At 42.2% G+C, this 16,700-nt stretch overlaps 1 long non-coding RNA gene across 1 annotated transcript; it reads left to right on the top strand.

The window, feature by feature from the left end:
- Positions 1–1,414: 1,414 nt before the first annotated feature.
- On the top strand, positions 1,415–16,420 carry LOC139041723 (uncharacterized). Its single transcript, XR_011497478.1, has 4 exons — positions 1,415–1,757; positions 4,918–5,012; positions 10,760–10,909; positions 12,587–16,420. It is a non-coding gene; the product is annotated as an uncharacterized lncRNA (long non-coding RNA).
- Positions 16,421–16,700: the final 280 nt, after the last annotated feature.

Consider the following 16,700-nt stretch of genomic DNA (forward strand, 5'->3'; position numbering starts at 1 on the left):
CCCCAACCCAAACCATGTTGCTGGCACCCAAGACCCTGGATTCTCTGCCTAAATGATATCGAGACCAATTTCCCGGGCCAGATGGACCTCTTCCCCTGGTCTGTTCCCCACAATGGACCACCCTGCATGGTGTGCACAAACATGTATTTGCCACGGGGCTTGGGACTTGTGTGTTGGCTGACTGCATGTGCTCTCCAAGCCTCTTACCCTGGGGCAGGAGCAGGAGTAGGAAGAGAAAGAGGGCCTCCCCCTTCTCTCCCTCCCTCCACACCTATGCCCCGGGCTCACAGATGTTAGGGACATCTACTAGCCTAGACTAGAGACTTACTCATTATTTTTGCCTCTTTTTTTTTTTGAAGTCACACGGGTTTTGTTTAGTTTAGCTTTTGTTTTGTCTTGTTTTACTTTGTTTTTAAGAAGCAGAGAGGGAAAGAAAGCTCTTAGGGTCAAGATGTCAATTACAAAATGAATGGATGCTAGAACTGAATCCTTCTGTGACTTTACAAGCTCTTGACTTTTCCCTTGGCAGGTGAAGTCTTGGAGAGCAAGGCTTGCATGATTAAGTGGCATCTTAAAACTCTGAATTCACAGAGTTAATTTAGTTTCAGTAGTATCTGTTGGGCATTTATTCTGTGCTCCCCATTGTCCTACACAGTGAGAGGATCGATAAGATATGATGAACACCCTCAAAGCAAGGCCATTGGATAATTCAAGTTGTACACATGGAATGCAAAAGTAACAGCTGTGCAAGGGAGGCCGTTATTTTAAGCACTAGAGTGCCCCAGACGTGCTAACTGCAATAGGAAATCAAAGCATCTTCAGCAAGGTCCTCTCTTTCTGTTCTCAGGGTTGTCACCATCTCGGGGAGAACACACACGCACAACCCTCCTTAACAAGGGCCCAGTGCTTTCAAGGTTCAGGAACAAGCAAGATTAGTGAATGATACTTTGCGCGTCAACGCTTATCTAGCCTTGGCTTTTAAAAATTGTCTTGTGTTTTGGTTTTTTCACGTGAGCAAGGAGGGAGCACAACAGTTCAAAGTGTTTTTCTTTCAGCAATGGTCCACCCCCTGAGCCTCATCACCCATGACAAATTCTGTATTTGTCAATCGCAGAGGCCATTGATAGACTGAGTATGCTCAGTGTTCCTTTCCAGGTGGAATATTGAGCAATGAAACTTGGGAAGAGATTAATTATTCATGCTGTTGGTAAAATTAGACATTTGTTTTGCCCTAAACTTACCATAACACAAGCCTAAGGCATCTGAGTCAGTATAGGCAACTGCCCTGGGTTGGTATCCGTTTCATATTTTTGCCAATGAAGTTGTGTCACGGAGGATAAAAAGCAGCAGAGACAGGAAGCAGTGACCCAAGACTGAGCTGGGAAATTCCAGCTGCCCTGCTGCCCTACTTACCAGGAGGAGAGGTGACTCATTGTTAAGCGCACAGATGTTGACTTGGCTAACAAAATCCTAGGCAAAATTTAACTTATCTGGGCCCTTTCTTCCTCTTCTGGGAAAAATAAAGCAGACACATTATGATGTTTGGACACCTGGATAGCATTGTTCAATACTGGTATGAAAGAATAGGCATACGTGTAATTTTTGAATGCACTATTTCTTGTGTCCTTGAAGCCAGCCTTCTTCCGGAACATATCTATCCAGAGAAGACAAACTGTACAAGAGAAACCTCCACCATCCAGGCTTCTGCTGTGCAGGTGTGTGGTGGTCTGCTGCTTAGAGAGACATGGAATTTTCAGGTAAGCATAGCTGTTAGCAAATCCTGATATGTTCCCCCAAACATAGAAGGCCAGAGGCTCTACTCCAAGTAGCTGTGTGGCCTTCGTTTCCTCACCTGTGAGATCAAAAGGTTCACTCTTAAAGCTTCTCTTTCCTTTATTGTTTTATGATTCTAGCACTTTAAAAAAGTTGGAAATATATACCTATAATGCCTACTCTCTCCATCATATATCTACCATAAGAATAAGCACTTATATGAGATACAAAATGTTTCTGTTAACGGCTTTCTTTCAGCATAGGGGTAGGAAGGTATGGCTTGGGTAATGTGGGGTCAAGGATAAGATACAACTTGTAATGGAGTTAAAAACAATTCCTTACTTGCCTCATTGGGTTGTTGAAATCCTCAGATGAGATGGCATCCTCGAGACGTTTCTTATGTGTTGGGCTCTGCAGAAATGTGCTATAGACTGAAGGTTTGTGTCCCCGCAAAATTCGTATGTTGAAACCTAATTCCTTAATGTGATGGTATTAGGAGAAGGGGCCTATGAGAGCTGCTTAGATCATGAGAGTAGAGCCCTCACGAATGGGATTAGTGACCTTATAAAGGAGACCCTCGAGACCGCTTGCCCCTCTGCCATGTGAGGTTACAGCGAAAAGACAGCTGTCTTTGAACCAGAAAGCAGAATATCATCAGACACCGAATCTCCTGGCAGCTTGATCTCAGATCGGACTTCGCAGCCTCCAGAACTGTGAGAAATAAATTTTTGTGGTTTATAAGCCACCCAGTCTATATTTGCTATAGCAGTCTGAAGAGACTAGAAAAAATGTTGTTGCTATTACTAATAATAAGCGAAAAGATATTTACCCAGTAAACATTGGTCAAGCACCTTCTGCACGTCAGGCATTGTGCTAAACATTAAAAAACACTGATCCCGTTTTCCCAGGGCTCACGGAAATCCAAAGAGCTCAGTAAAACGATGACGATATTTATTCTTAAAACTGGTTTTTGTCTTTACGGAAAGTTTGAGGCTAAATAAAGAAACAAATTGCTAAAGCTGTTTTCTTCTCTATTTTCAAGTATTACACATCTTTTTAAATGTCCTTACCCTAACCTGGAGAAAAACGTACCTCAGATTTTTCAAAACCTCAACTGATTTCAGCACTAGGTGAAGAAATAAAAGATGCTCCAGTCTATTAACCGTTGGGACCAAGCATAGTGGCAAGTATTTAATGGGCTCCCCAGCAGTGATGAGAGAAAAATGGATGATGATAACCTCACTGGGAAGGCTAATAGAAGACTGACCTTGGGCTGTGAAAAATGTGTTCTGGAGCCTTGTGGCTGCAAAGGCCACTATCCCCCCTTCCCGCTTCACGCTTCGGTGACACTGCACTTACCTGCTTCTAGGTCCGTTAATATTCACTTGCTAGTTCAGACCACTGCGCATTTTCTCAGTCCATGCCCTCAGCCTGGACTAGGTGATTCCCTATCACTCCTCACTCTCATTCTTTCCTTCTTCCTCCTCCTCTTCCCTTCTGCTTCACTTCTCCACTTCATGTCCTGCAGGAAGTCTTTCCTAATTTCCCTCTCCCCCTCCCAGGCTTCGTGAGGTGCCCCTTCACTGCACTCCTGTCGGCCCTATGGCGTCATGGCATTCATCACGGCGTGTGAGAAACTTCTGTCCTTTTGTCTGTTTTTTCCACTAGCCGAGTGGTTCTCAACTGGAAGAGCTTTTGTCCCTTGGGAGCATTTGTCTGGAGACATTTCTGATTGTCATGATTGGGAGAGGGGGTTTGCTGCTGGCAATTACTGCATAGAGCCCAAGGATGCTGCTAACATCCTACAATGCACAGGACAGGGCCCCCAACAAAGGATTTGTCCATCCCTAAAGCCAGTTGGGCTGAGCTTGAGAAACTGTACCAGACAGAGTTCCCTTCCTGTTCCACCAGCTCCAAGCACTGTGCCTCGTGCTCAGTAAGAATCCAAAGAATATTAAAATTAAATTTTCAAATTTAATAAAAAAGACCTTACAGCTCTATCAAAGAACTAATACTAATTCGAGCACATTCCACAAGTCAAAGGAAAATCAATACTCAGAGTAAAGGTAGGTCATACACTCAGTCTTTCCCTGACACCTCCTCCACTCTAACTCCCTCCACATTTCTTCCCTTTGCTCCTTTTTATCTTATACATATGTACTCTCGTCCCCCCTTTACCTTCACATTTGAATTCCACTCAAAAATAGGAATTTGAATATAGTGCAATAAATTTCCCCATATTTGTTTATCTTAGGCATTCACTCAATTTAATTTTAATTTCTTTCTTTCTTTCTTTGTCAGGAAGATTGGCTCTGAGCTAACATCTGTGCCAATCTTCCTCTATTTTATGTGGGATACCTCCACAGCATGGCTTGACTAATAGTGCTAGGTCCACACTCAGGATCCGAACCCACGAACCCCAGGCCACTGAAACAGAGTGCACGAACTTAACCACTATACCGCTGGGTCAGCCCCTAATCTTCATTTTTATTTTATCTTGTTTGTTTGTTTGTTTGTTTGTTTTTGAGGAAGATTAGCCCTGAGCTAACTGCTGCCAATCCTCCTCTTTATGCTGAGGAAGACTGGCCCTGAGCTAACATCCATGCCCATCTTCCTCTACTTTATATGTGGGACATCTACCACAGCATGGCGTGCCAAGCGGTGCCATGTCTGCACCCGGGATCTGAACCAGCAAACCCCGGGCCACCAAAGCAGAAGGTGGGAACTTAACCACTGCACCACCAGGCCGGTCCCCTAATTTTAATTTTTAAACATATCAATCACAGGGTGACATGCTGGTCACTGCAAGAAAAACAAAGATGCATAAGAAAGTGGACCTATCCTAACCAGGGAGATTTCTGTAGCAATAGAGTAGAGGAAATATCGTTTCATTTTCATTAATATGATCAGGGAATGTTTCATCAAGAAAGCCTTGGATTTGGGTCTTCACACATGTTTCATAAAGTATTTTAAATATGCTGCACATATGTCATCATGTTGTCTTTCGTTATCTGACATCTGACCAGCAGAGCCGTAAGTATGACCCTTTAGGACAATGATTTTTAAGATTCAACTGGGCCCACCCTCAGAGTTTCGGATTCAGTGGGTCTTGGGCGGAACCAGAGACTTTGCATTTCTCACTAGTTCTCAGGTGCTGCTGCTTCTGCTGCTGGTCTTCTGAACGTACTTTGAGAACCGCTGCCTCAGAATAATCAGCCAAGGAATTCCTTGCCTGAAAGGTACACCCTTCACTTGGCTAAAACATTAAATTTCCAGTGTTCATGAAAAAAAACAACTTGTGGGTTTCTGCAAGCTAGAGAGGAAAAGCTATTTCAATCTATTCTGATAACTAAGGAAGGGCTCAGTTTTCAAATATCAGTTGGTTGTCAGACCCACTTCTGTTATGCCCAGTGCCCTTGGGGAACATAATTATTTATTGGAAATGTCATAATCAACATAACATTTTTGAAGATATTTATAATTTGGAATAAAATAATGTATTTGTTGATGTGTTAAACTTAGAGTCCTAATGTCTAGAATTACATTTCTCAAAGGCATAAGATATATTTGAAAAACTGTCAACTTCTACTTTGATTACAGCTTTTGGTTACTTGCATCCAAAGCTTCTCTTTAATAATTCCTGTATTGTTTTCTTTTATCCTCCCCCCCATTTTCAATCAATCTTCTTTTTTTGTGTGTTCTTTGTATATGCCTTCTTTTTATTTTTCTGAGGAATATTAGCCCTGAGCTGACTGCTGCCAATCCTCCTTTTTTTGCTGAGGAAGACTGGCCCTGAGCTAACATTCATGCCCATCTTCCTGTACTTTATATGTGGGATGCCTACCACAGCATGGCTTGCCAAGCAGTGCCATATCTGCACCCGGGATCTGAACCAGTGAACACTGGGCTGCTAAAGCAGAACGTCTACACTTAACCACTGCACCACTGGGCCGGCCCTCCCCCAAAAAACTGTCTATGGCATCTTATAATTCTAATTTTGTCTCTTAGGCTATTTGCTCTCCCCTCCAGTCTCTCATTGGCATGTCTTCAATCATTTCTAGGAGTTCTTGCAGAAAGTTAACTATTTTTGTTCATCTTAAAACTTTTAACCTTTAATTTGAAAATAAACAATTAAAAATTATAATGGTTATAAATATATTATGTGCAATATTAAGTTCAAAATAGTTGACATGCTTTATGCTGTATGTTATAGATAAGCTAAACAATTTCGGGCAGATTAAATAAACATGGAAGCACATGTGTTTTTTTGTACGCAGCCTCTCTGTAACTGCTATTTGTTAATGTCAGCCATTAGAGGTTCATAGGTGTGGTTTTCAAGTGATCACTGGACATACATGTGTGTTCATTGCTGGGGCCACTCATGCCTACTGAATATTTGGGAAACGCACTCTAATACACAAAATAGTACTTCCTAGGAGCCAGCCCCGTGGCACAGCAGTTAAGTTCACACGTTCCACTTCAGCACTTCGGCAGCCCGGGGTTCACTGGTTTGGATCCCGGGTGCAGACTTAGCACCACTTGGCACACCATGCTGTGTTAGGCGTCCCACGTATAAAGTAGAGGAAGATGGGCATGGATGTTAGCTCAGGGGCCAGTCTTCCTCAGCAAAAAGAGAAGGATGGGCAGCAGTTAGCTCAGAGCTAATCTTCCTCAAAAAAAAAAGTACTTCCTACGGGAAGCATAGTAGTATCTTCTTCCATATCCAAGGACAAGAATTAATTTCTTTAAGCTTTCTTCACAAAAGAAATTCAGTAAAAGAGGAGGAAATTGGGACCTTATTGAAGAAATATATCTGTTGGGAATATCAGCTAATGGGTAGTTCTAAGAAAGCTCTCACAGACATTTTTTTTAACCATTACTAGAGTAGAGACAGCACGTGAAATAAATTGTTGATGCCATTTGGCACCTTAAATTATTAAGACTGAATACCATATAATTAATTTTTTTTATCCCTCCCTCACCATGAACTTTTCAGACGACCACTTTCTCTAAGTTTCAATAGTAAAATTATAAACTATAATTTTAAATTTATAAATTATAAGATTGTTATTGCAAATAGCTTGCTTGCTGATAAGTGGCATTGTTTAAATGTGTCTGGTCATTTCTGTTAGAGCTCTAAGTCCTATCATCTCAGTTTAAACTACAATTTCGGGACACTGAGGTTTAAAGGTGGATGCTCGAAAGGCCCTCTATACATGGGCCTATTGTGCACAACTGCAGAGCTATTTTTCAAACCTTTTTTCTGATATATGTGTTAATATATCACGTGGTCTTTCCAGAGGTTATTCTGGCCAAAGGAGCCTCTGAAACACATCTGTGTTCTCATCATTCTAATAAAGAAGTGGATGTGGTATGAAGGAAAGAATTGTTTTTTCAGCTTTCTTTACTTCTTCCAAAGTTTTACTAGAAAAACTTCTTTCTGGATTCATTTCTAAATAGCAATTGCTAACATTTATAGGGTGATAACAATGTGCTAAGCTTTGTAGGCACTATTTCACTTAACACTTGAAACCACCTTCTGAGACAGATATTCGTATTATCCTCATTTTATGGATAAGGAAATGGAGGTTTCTAGAGGTTTAGTATTTCATCTAAGGTCACACAACTAGTGAGGGATGAAAGGAGGATTTGAACCCAAGTCTGACACCAGAGCCAGAACTCAGAGCCACTGAGCTGGACTGTCATTCACCTTTTCTCATATCTCTTTACCTAACCCCCTCCTACTTCTGTTTTCTAAGTGTTCTCCACAAAAGCGACTTGCAATTTTTTGACAGGCAATTGGAATTAACTATACTAGAATTTGTGAAAAGATAGTGCAGGGGAAAAAAGGAAGGCAGAAGATGAGAAAAAGGAGCTCTGCTCTCAGATAAGGGAAGGCTCTGTACTCACATATTATGCAACTGAAACCTATATGGACAGGACAATAAAATCAGTGCCAGCTAATGTGTTCTTTGCATATGTCTCAGTGCCTTGCACAGAGGAGGGGCTGGATAAATGTTTATTGAACTAAACGTGGAATCAAATGAGCTCTAGAAGCATTAAGGGGATTTGATTATGAATATGAACAGCATTAGATGTGAAAAGAGTCTGTTAAGAAAATATGCAAAGGGACGGGCCAGGTGGCACAGCGGTTAAGAGCACACGTTCCGCTTTGGCGGCCAGGGATTTGCTGGTTCGGGTCCTGGGTTCGGACATGGCACTGCCTGGTAAGCCATGCTGTGGCAGGCATCCCACATAGAAAGTAGAGGAAGATGGGCAGGGATGTTAGTTCAGGGCTAATCTTCCTCAAAAAAAAAGAAAGAAAGAAAATATGAATATCTTCTTTACAATAGTGAACAGTAACTGCCCATACTACTTCTCCATCATCAGAAAGTTCCAAAGGTCTTGTAAAACTTGTGTCTGTTAAGGGCAGGCCCATGGCTGAGTGGTTAAGTTCATGTGCTCTGATTTGGTAGCCCAAGGTTTTGCCGTTTCGGTGTTTCGGATCCTGGGCACGGACATGGCACCACTCATCAAGTCATGCTGAGGTAGTGTCCCACATGCCACAACTAGAAGGATCCACAACTGAAATATACTACTATGTACTGTGGGGCTTTGGGGAGAAGAAGAGAAAAAAAAATGAAGATTGGCAACTGTTGTTAGCTCAGGTGCCAAACTTTAAAAAAAAAATTGTGTCTAGTAAATAAAAGTGTCCAGCTTAAGATAGCAGTTTATTGTGGTAAAAATTGATACGATTCAACTAAATATTTATTAAAAGCTCACTATATGCAGGAACTGCACAACAGATTTTTTTTTCCTTTGAGGAAGATTAGCCCTGAGCTAAATCTGCTGCCAATCCTCCTCTTTTCGCTGAGGAAGACTTCCCCTGAGCTAACATCCATGCCCATCTTCCTCTACTTTCTATGTGGGACGCCTGCCATGGCATGGCTTGCCAAGTGGTGCCATGTCCGCACCCAGGATCCCAACCAGTGAACCACGGGCATCCGAAGTGGAAAGTGAGCACTTAACCGCTGCACCACTGGGCCAGCCCTGGAAACAGATATTTTGAAGCCTTAATTTGTTCACAGTACTGGAAAAAATTCCTACATAACTATTCAAATTGTGGTCAGTTATAAAAATGGTAGTCAATGTAACCACATTTTATAAGGTTGCTTCTCTCTAAATAAGAAATTCTGAATTAGATTTGTGATTCTAGGCTAATTTACTTCAAGTGCCCATTTATTTCTGCTGTTTAGTGTTTTTAAATAGAAAGCAAGCTATGGCTTCTTCAAAAACATAGTCTTTAACATTGTTTCCCGAATTTAGTATGTTTAAAAATACACTAAAACCAAAATGGGCTATGGATTCCCACATGCCACAGCAAACTCACCCAGATCTAGAATCTTCTTCCCACAATGGAAAGTCCTAAAACCCTTCTCCTTTCAGTCCTCAGTGTATTTGAAAAACCAAAAGATCACATTTATTGCCACAAATACTGAAACACTTGATTCTACTGGCAGGCCACATTTCCACTGTTTCAAATATGATCTTAGAAATGAGAATCTGTGTGCAACTTTCAACTTTAAAACATTTTTACCTCTGCAAAAATCATCATAACAATAAATCAAAGAAGAGAGTCACGAAATGACATCCATTCTTCAATAATCAACATCTGTAATATCAAAAGGCTAAGATGATCAAATTTTAGAAAAGATGATCATATACCATTCTCTCTTTTTTTTTTTTGAGGAAGATGAGCTCTGAGCTAACATCTACCACCAATCTTCCTCGTTTTTGCTGAGGAAGACTGGCCATGAGCTAACATCTGTGCCCATCTTCCTGTATTTTATGTGGGACGCCTCCCACAGCATGGCTTGACAAGTGGTGCATAGGTCTGCACCAAGGATCCAAATCGTTGAACCCTGGGCCACTGAAGCAGAATGTGCGAACTTAACCACTGTACCATCGGGCCGGCCCATCATGTACCATGCTAATGAGCTGTGAGAAAGGGTTCCACAAGAGAGTGGGACAAAGGTTTGGAAGTGGGGCATTTAAAGGTTGCCTGGAAGTGCTATTTTTTATTTTTTAATTTATAAATCTGAATATGTCATTATTTACTTAAACATCTCAATGGTCACAATACACAATCCAGCTCCCTTAACACAACTCTCAAGGACTTGATTAAAGGTCACCTCTCCAAGTTCATCCCTCAGCACTCAACAAAATGCTCCCTAAATTCTTATCCTACTAGCTTTCTTGTGGCTCTCTGAATAGCCATGGGAAAAATGGCAAGACTTCCATCCAGTGAATAAAAATCCTGTATACATCCTTGCTTTTACACGCAGAAATTCTCTTAACGAAAATAGCCTTCCCTACCTGACTCACCTTCCAAATCCAGGCTGAGAGAGCATTTCTTTAAGAAGTTGTCCCAGGGTCGGCCCAGTGGTGCAGTGGTTAAATGTGCACATTCTGCTTAGGCGGCCTGGGGTTCCCTGGTTCGGATCCTGGGTGCAGACATGGCATGGCTTGGCAAGCCATGCTGTGGTAGGCGTCCCACATAGAAAGTAGGGGAAGATGGGCATGGATGTTAGCTCAGGTCCAGGCTTCCTCAGCAAAAAGAGGAGGATTGACAGCAGATGTTACCAAAGGGCTAATCTTCCTCAAGGAAAAAAAAACAAGTCCCAAACCCTTTACCCCAAAGCAGTTACTCACTCTGCCCTCTGTGTCACACAGAATTGCTATTATATTATTTATTGTATTTACTTGTTCCCTTTTAAGTTGGGAAATCCTTCATGGAAGAGTCTGTGTCTTAATTATCTTTGTACCTTAGGCCCTAGCACAGTTCCAAGCATATAGTAGATGTTTGATAAATGTTAGGTTGTATTGATGTTGTTGAATACTAAGTAGATATTTAATATATGTTTGAAAAATCATTCCCATATTTTAATGGCTATAATTTTCATTAAAAATGGTCTTCCTGAGCCAGCCCTGATGGCCTAGCAGTTGGAGTTCCACACACTCTGCTTTGGAGACCTGGGTTTGGTTCCCGGACACAGAGACACGCGACTCTGTTGGTAGCCATGCTGTTGTGGTGGCTCACACAGAACTAGAAGAACTTACAACTATACACAACTAGGTACTGGAGCTTTGTTGGGGGGAGGGGCGGAACTGGAAAAAGGAGGAAGATTGTCAAGGGTGTCAGCTTAAAGCAAATCTTCCTTCTGCAAAAAAAAAAAAAAAAAAAGTCTGGGGTTGGCCTGGTAGTGTAGTGGTTAAGTTCATGCACTTTGCTTCTGTGGCCCAGGGTTCACAGGGTCAGATCCTGGGCACAGACCTAGCACTGCTTGTCAAGCCATGCTGTGGCAGCATCCCACATAAAATAGAGGAACAGTGGCACAGATGTTAGCTCAGTGACAATCTTCCTCACAAAAAAAAAAAAGAAAAAAGTCTTCCTACAATATCTATGTATATTTTCCCTCCATTGTATCTTGTCTCACAACAAAACTTCTTGCTTTTCCCTATTTTCTAAGTAATCAACTGGCCTTGTTACACAACACCGTGACGGCTAGCAAATGACACAATCCATGAAAATGTCTCATCTCACTTTTTTTTCTAAAGATCTGAGCTCACGTCTGTTGCCAATCTTTTTTTTTCTTCTTCTTCTTCCCAAAGCCCCCCAGTACATAGTTGTATATTCTAGTTGTAGGTCCTTCTGATTGTGTTATGTGGAACGCCGCTTCAGCATGGCTTGAAGAGTGATGCTAGGTCCGCGCCCAGGGTCTGAACTGGCGAAACCCTGGGCTGCCAAAGCCCAAAGAACTTAACCACTCAGCCATGGGGCTGCCCCCTCATCTCACTTCTTAAGAAAGCTGTCTAGAAGCTACAGAATCGATAAATGTGTGTGTGTGTGTGTGTGTGTGTGTGTGTGTGTGCATGCATGCACACAATTGCTATTACATAATTTACAATGGAGGCATGAACTGACGTTATGCTTAAATCATTTCCTGGTGATCAAGACCTGTCATACAAAGTTATCCCAAAACTACTAATAATGTGATGATAAATAATATTCACCCAAATGTCTCAACTTTTTTAGCTGTGAGTACAAATAATGTCACACTGGCAGTTACACTCAGATATGCTCCTGAAGGAGTTCCAGGCCCTCTCAGAGTGCTTCTCCCTCCCCACATTGCCCAGGATGTCAGAATCATTCAGGAAGCCTTGCAAATCATTTTGGTCATTGCACACTGATCCCGACATTGGTGGCACTGTTGGCTAGGCCAGAACTCTGCAGACCATGCTCCTCCCACTGTTTTTTGTCACCCCAAGACTGTTCCCAGGCAATAATACTCACAGAGAGTGGCAGGTGGAATAGTATGCCCTGTTCATTGTGCCCTCCCTGGGGACTCTTGGAAATCCTGGTCAGCAGTGGGTGGAGAGGAAAAGCAGCAGAGTCCTGGGGCTCAGGGTTGCAAGAATAGTGACACTGCTCTTTTTTTTCTTTCTCTTTTGACTCACACACAGGGTGGTTTTACTAGAGCTGATTTCAGTATCAGCTGCCACAGGTCAACATTTCTTTAATTCTCACAAACCCTCCGACCTTCGGCCTGTGCCAGAGTCTGACTTGTTGGGCTGAACATTTTCGTTGTGGGTGAATTTCATGTCAGGAACCCCACCTGGCTTCATAACCTTTATTACCATGTGCCCCTGCCTCCAACACATGCATGCTCCAACCTCAAATCCATGGGACCTACCAGACAACATCCGACCCCTGATTGTGAGCTACACTTAAGTTGTTTATTTTTCCTTTCAGGAAAGTTTTTCAACACCCTCCTGGAACCAGTAATTACAAAGATATACTCCCAGGAAGAGGAGTGTCATCCAACTCTGTGTCACCAAAGTATCCAAAACTCAGCCTTGAATCAGAGATGACTCCCTCCATGACGACAGCTATCAGTTTAAGAAATATTTTAATTATTGACGTTTCCATCTTTAGGGAAATCCAGGATCACTCAGTTCAAACTGACAGTGCCTATTGCTGAAACTGATGCCCATAAAAATGGTTGGAAATTGAATTAGACATTCGTTGAAAAATAGAGTGGTAGGAAAGTCAGGAAACTAAAAGCATTTGTTTTTCTCTGTCTAGTAAAACACATTCTCTTCTTCTTTTATTTGGCAAATCTTATTGGCATAATATAATTACAGGAAACTCCCTGCTTTTTTTTTTTAAGATTTTTTTATTTTTCCTTTTTCTCCCAAAGCCCCCTGGTACATAGTTGCGTATTTTTAGTTGTGCGTCCTTCTAGTTGCGGCATGGGGACGCCGCCTCAGCATAGCCTGATGAACAGTGTCATGTCCGCACCCAGGATTTGAACCGGCGAAACCCTGGGCGGTGGAAGCGAAGCACGAGAACTTAACCACTTGGCCATGGGGCCGGCCCCCGGAACCGGCCCCCGAAACCTCCCTGTTTTTGATGGACAGCTTTGGTTTGAGCAATTTCCTTCTGCAACTGTGCCACATGTGAATATTGACTGTGATGCAACATATTCCATAAATTAAAGTTTCAAACTCAAGAGCTAATTTTAACGTTGGTTGTATCAACGCGATTTCATTGAAGATACAGATAGCTTGCTGAATTTTTATAACTCAATAGGTCAGAAATAGAGTATGTGCGGGTCCCAAATTAGGGAGAGGCTGTTTACGACACTGCTTTGAATTCTCCTGTCTTGCAGTGTAACGGTACCTCCTCTTTGAACAAAGTATCGGACAAAGGTCAGATATTTCAGAGGACTGAATGGGAAAAAGCACTAAAGCAATTTCCTAGCAAATGTATCTAAAATATTATTCATTATACAGTTTGGGTATCTACAATGATTGAACTTACTAAATCATTTATTTTGTATGGTTACACTTTGACATTATAGGTCAGATCACAATGACATACGGAGCAATAGAAAGCCATTACCCTCAGTGCATATGTATTTATCTTTCTATTCTAAATGCTTCCAGATATTGCAGTTGTGTGGGGTAGAGCTGGGTGAAGTTTTTTGTTTGTTCGTTTGATTTTCTTTGACCTGCAAGGAGCTGAGTGAATTGGCCCACATCCTGATAAGCAGAGGTTTTCCTCGGGATGGAGGTGGCCCAATCTGCCTAAAGATCCCCATCCTTGAAACCTAGCCCACACTTAAAGTAAAAAATCGGAGTGTCTGTGGGGACTGGTGGTGCAAAGCCAACACTACTGCCTAAATGCTTCTGGGGGAGGCTGGTTTTGACACCGGCTCAACACAAGGTTGACATCAGGGAAGCCATATTGTAGAAAAGAAACTATATTGTAACTTTAAATGACCTCTGATTAACTAGCCCAGACCCGTTCTGTAGATTTTGGGCCCCTCCCAGCTGCTTTAAGATGATAACTTTTGTTCTTTTGAGTACCTTAGGAATGTGATGACCCCAGGCAAAGATCCTATGCTGATAGCCATCAGCAATGGCAATTGAAAGATCAGGGTATAGGGTGATACTCCATTCTCTGATGCATATCCAGTAAAACAAAGGACTATGAGGAACTGGGAGCAGATGTCTGCCCCACCCAGAGACCAGCCTCCTCCCCCACTTGGAGACCGGCCCCATATATAACTGGCCTGTAGTCTTTGTTCTGGGGAATGGTTACTTCGGACACAAGTCGGCCATCTTCCCTCTTGCTAGCCAGCTGTAATAAAGCCTTTCTCTCCTACCACCTTGCTTCCTGACTCTTGGCAGGTCTTGCGGCGGGCAGACGAGCCCACTTGGGCGGTAACAGTTTGAGCAGTATGACTGCTGCTGGAAGTTCCTCCAACCTAGGCACCTGAGCCCAGCAGCTGTACATTGGAGAACAGTCACTGAGCATGAGAGTGTGAACTGAAACGCATGGTTTCCCTGTGTAATATTGATTTATAATAGGAAGTGTATATTTGGTCTTTGTCCCCCTTTCTAGCACAGAACTTCTAAAACCCTTGGAATTTAAGAGGTGAGAGAGATCTAGGTGTCTTTGTTATGTTAATGAGGCAACTTTTGGAATGCCCCCTGGGTCACCTAAGGAGGGGGCCTGGTTGCCAAGGGAACTAACCCTGTAATGGGAGGGTTGGAATTTTCAGTCTCACCACACTGACCTTGAGGGAGGGGAGAGTAGAGAAGGGCTTGGGGTTGAACTGAACGCCAATGGCCAATGATTTAATCAATCATGCCTCTATAATGAAGCCTCCATAAAAACCCAAAAGGTCAGCGTTCAGAGCACTTCCAGGTTGTGAATATGTGGAGACTTGGGGAGCGTGGCCCGCCTGGAGAGGGCATGGAAACTCCACTCCCTTTCCCCATACCTTACGCTATGCTTCTCTTCCATCTGGCTGTCCCTGAGTTACATCTTTTTCTAATAAAACAGGAATCTAGTAAGTAAAATGTTTTTCTGAGTTCTGTGAGCTGCTCTAGCAAATTCATCGAAGCCAAGGTGAGGGTCATGGGAACCTCTAATCTATAGCTGGTGGATCAGAAGCACAGATGACAACATGGACTTGTGATTGGCATCTGAAGTGGTGATGATGGAGGAGGGGGGCAGTCTTGTAAGACGGAGCCCTCAACTTGAGTAATCTGATGTTATCTCTGGATAGATAGTGACAGAATTGAGTTGAATTGTAGGACATAGCAAGAAGCTATAGGAGTATTGTCAGAACTCACATCACCATAGCCATCACTGTCACCATCTTTGAATTGCGATTCTTAGACCACTTGAGGGAGGGGCATCACAAGAAGAAATACTAGAACCTTCCTAATAAGTGTTATGGGAGTTACACATAGGAAAGCTTAAGTGTTTCACACATAAGTTCAAGTGCTCCAGATGCCCATGATTAGCAGAAGAGTCACATTTACATTATAATTCAGAATATAAATATCTGCTCTAACATTTAATTAAACTTTTGTAATGTTTGACTTTTCTTTGCCGTGAAAATAAAATTCAGCCAGTAACCAATCAAGTAGAAAACTCCCCAGCTGTGACAGGACGCACACAATAACTTGTTTTTTTCGGCTTTACCTCTCTTACAGGGCCAGAAAATAGTAAAGTGGGTGAGGTTGGTTAAGATTGAAATGTTTTAAGAGTGGGATTCACCAAAAACACAGCCTCAACCCATGTGAGAATACACACCCACCCCCCCCCCCCACATAGACACAAACACATACATTCCTCAAAAACATCAGGCGTTAAATGTCTAGAGTGTTTTTTATACATCACGTTTAAGAATTGACTCCACAGAAACGGCAAGTCTTAAATTCTAACTAGTGGATGGGGCCTCTATTTTCTGACTCAGACTTTCTGTTCTTGCTAGGAGTGTGGAAAGAGAGCAGTACATCTTAGTTTATTTAGGTTTTCTCCAAGCCTACTTATAGTAAGGTTACTATGAAGGTTGAAGTTACGGGACAGTTGAATTCTCTCTATTTTAAGCCATGGAAGATATACTGTGGTTGTCTGTTTTATATTAGATTTCCTTTCCAGGGACCAGCCATTAACGCATTTTTTTCTTTTTTTAGAGGTTATTTTTCAAATCCACCTGGATCACTCGGTGTCTTCGCTTGCTTTGGGGATAATTTAGAGAAATCTGTTAGAAGCACGTCAAGAACTACAAGGTAAAAAACATAGTCAATCCTTTCAAAGCCCTTCAGTCCACTGCATTTTATTGTGTCTTATAAATTTCACATATTCAGCTTGAACTCTCTCCTCTGGCTCTTCCATCCCACCTCACTCCCACACCCATCTGAAAGACAAAAATAGGTGAATTCTATCTTTTTCTACTCAGACTTTTCCTTTTTGTTTTTTCAGGAAGATTAGCCCTGAGCTAACATCTGCTGCCAATTTTCCTCTTTCTGCTAAGGAAGACTGGCCCTGAGCTAACATCTGTGCT

This window comes from Equus asinus, chromosome 23 (assembly GCF_041296235.1).
Source record: "Equus asinus isolate D_3611 breed Donkey chromosome 23, EquAss-T2T_v2, whole genome shotgun sequence".
Taxonomy (NCBI): domain Eukaryota; kingdom Metazoa; phylum Chordata; class Mammalia; order Perissodactyla; family Equidae; genus Equus; species Equus asinus.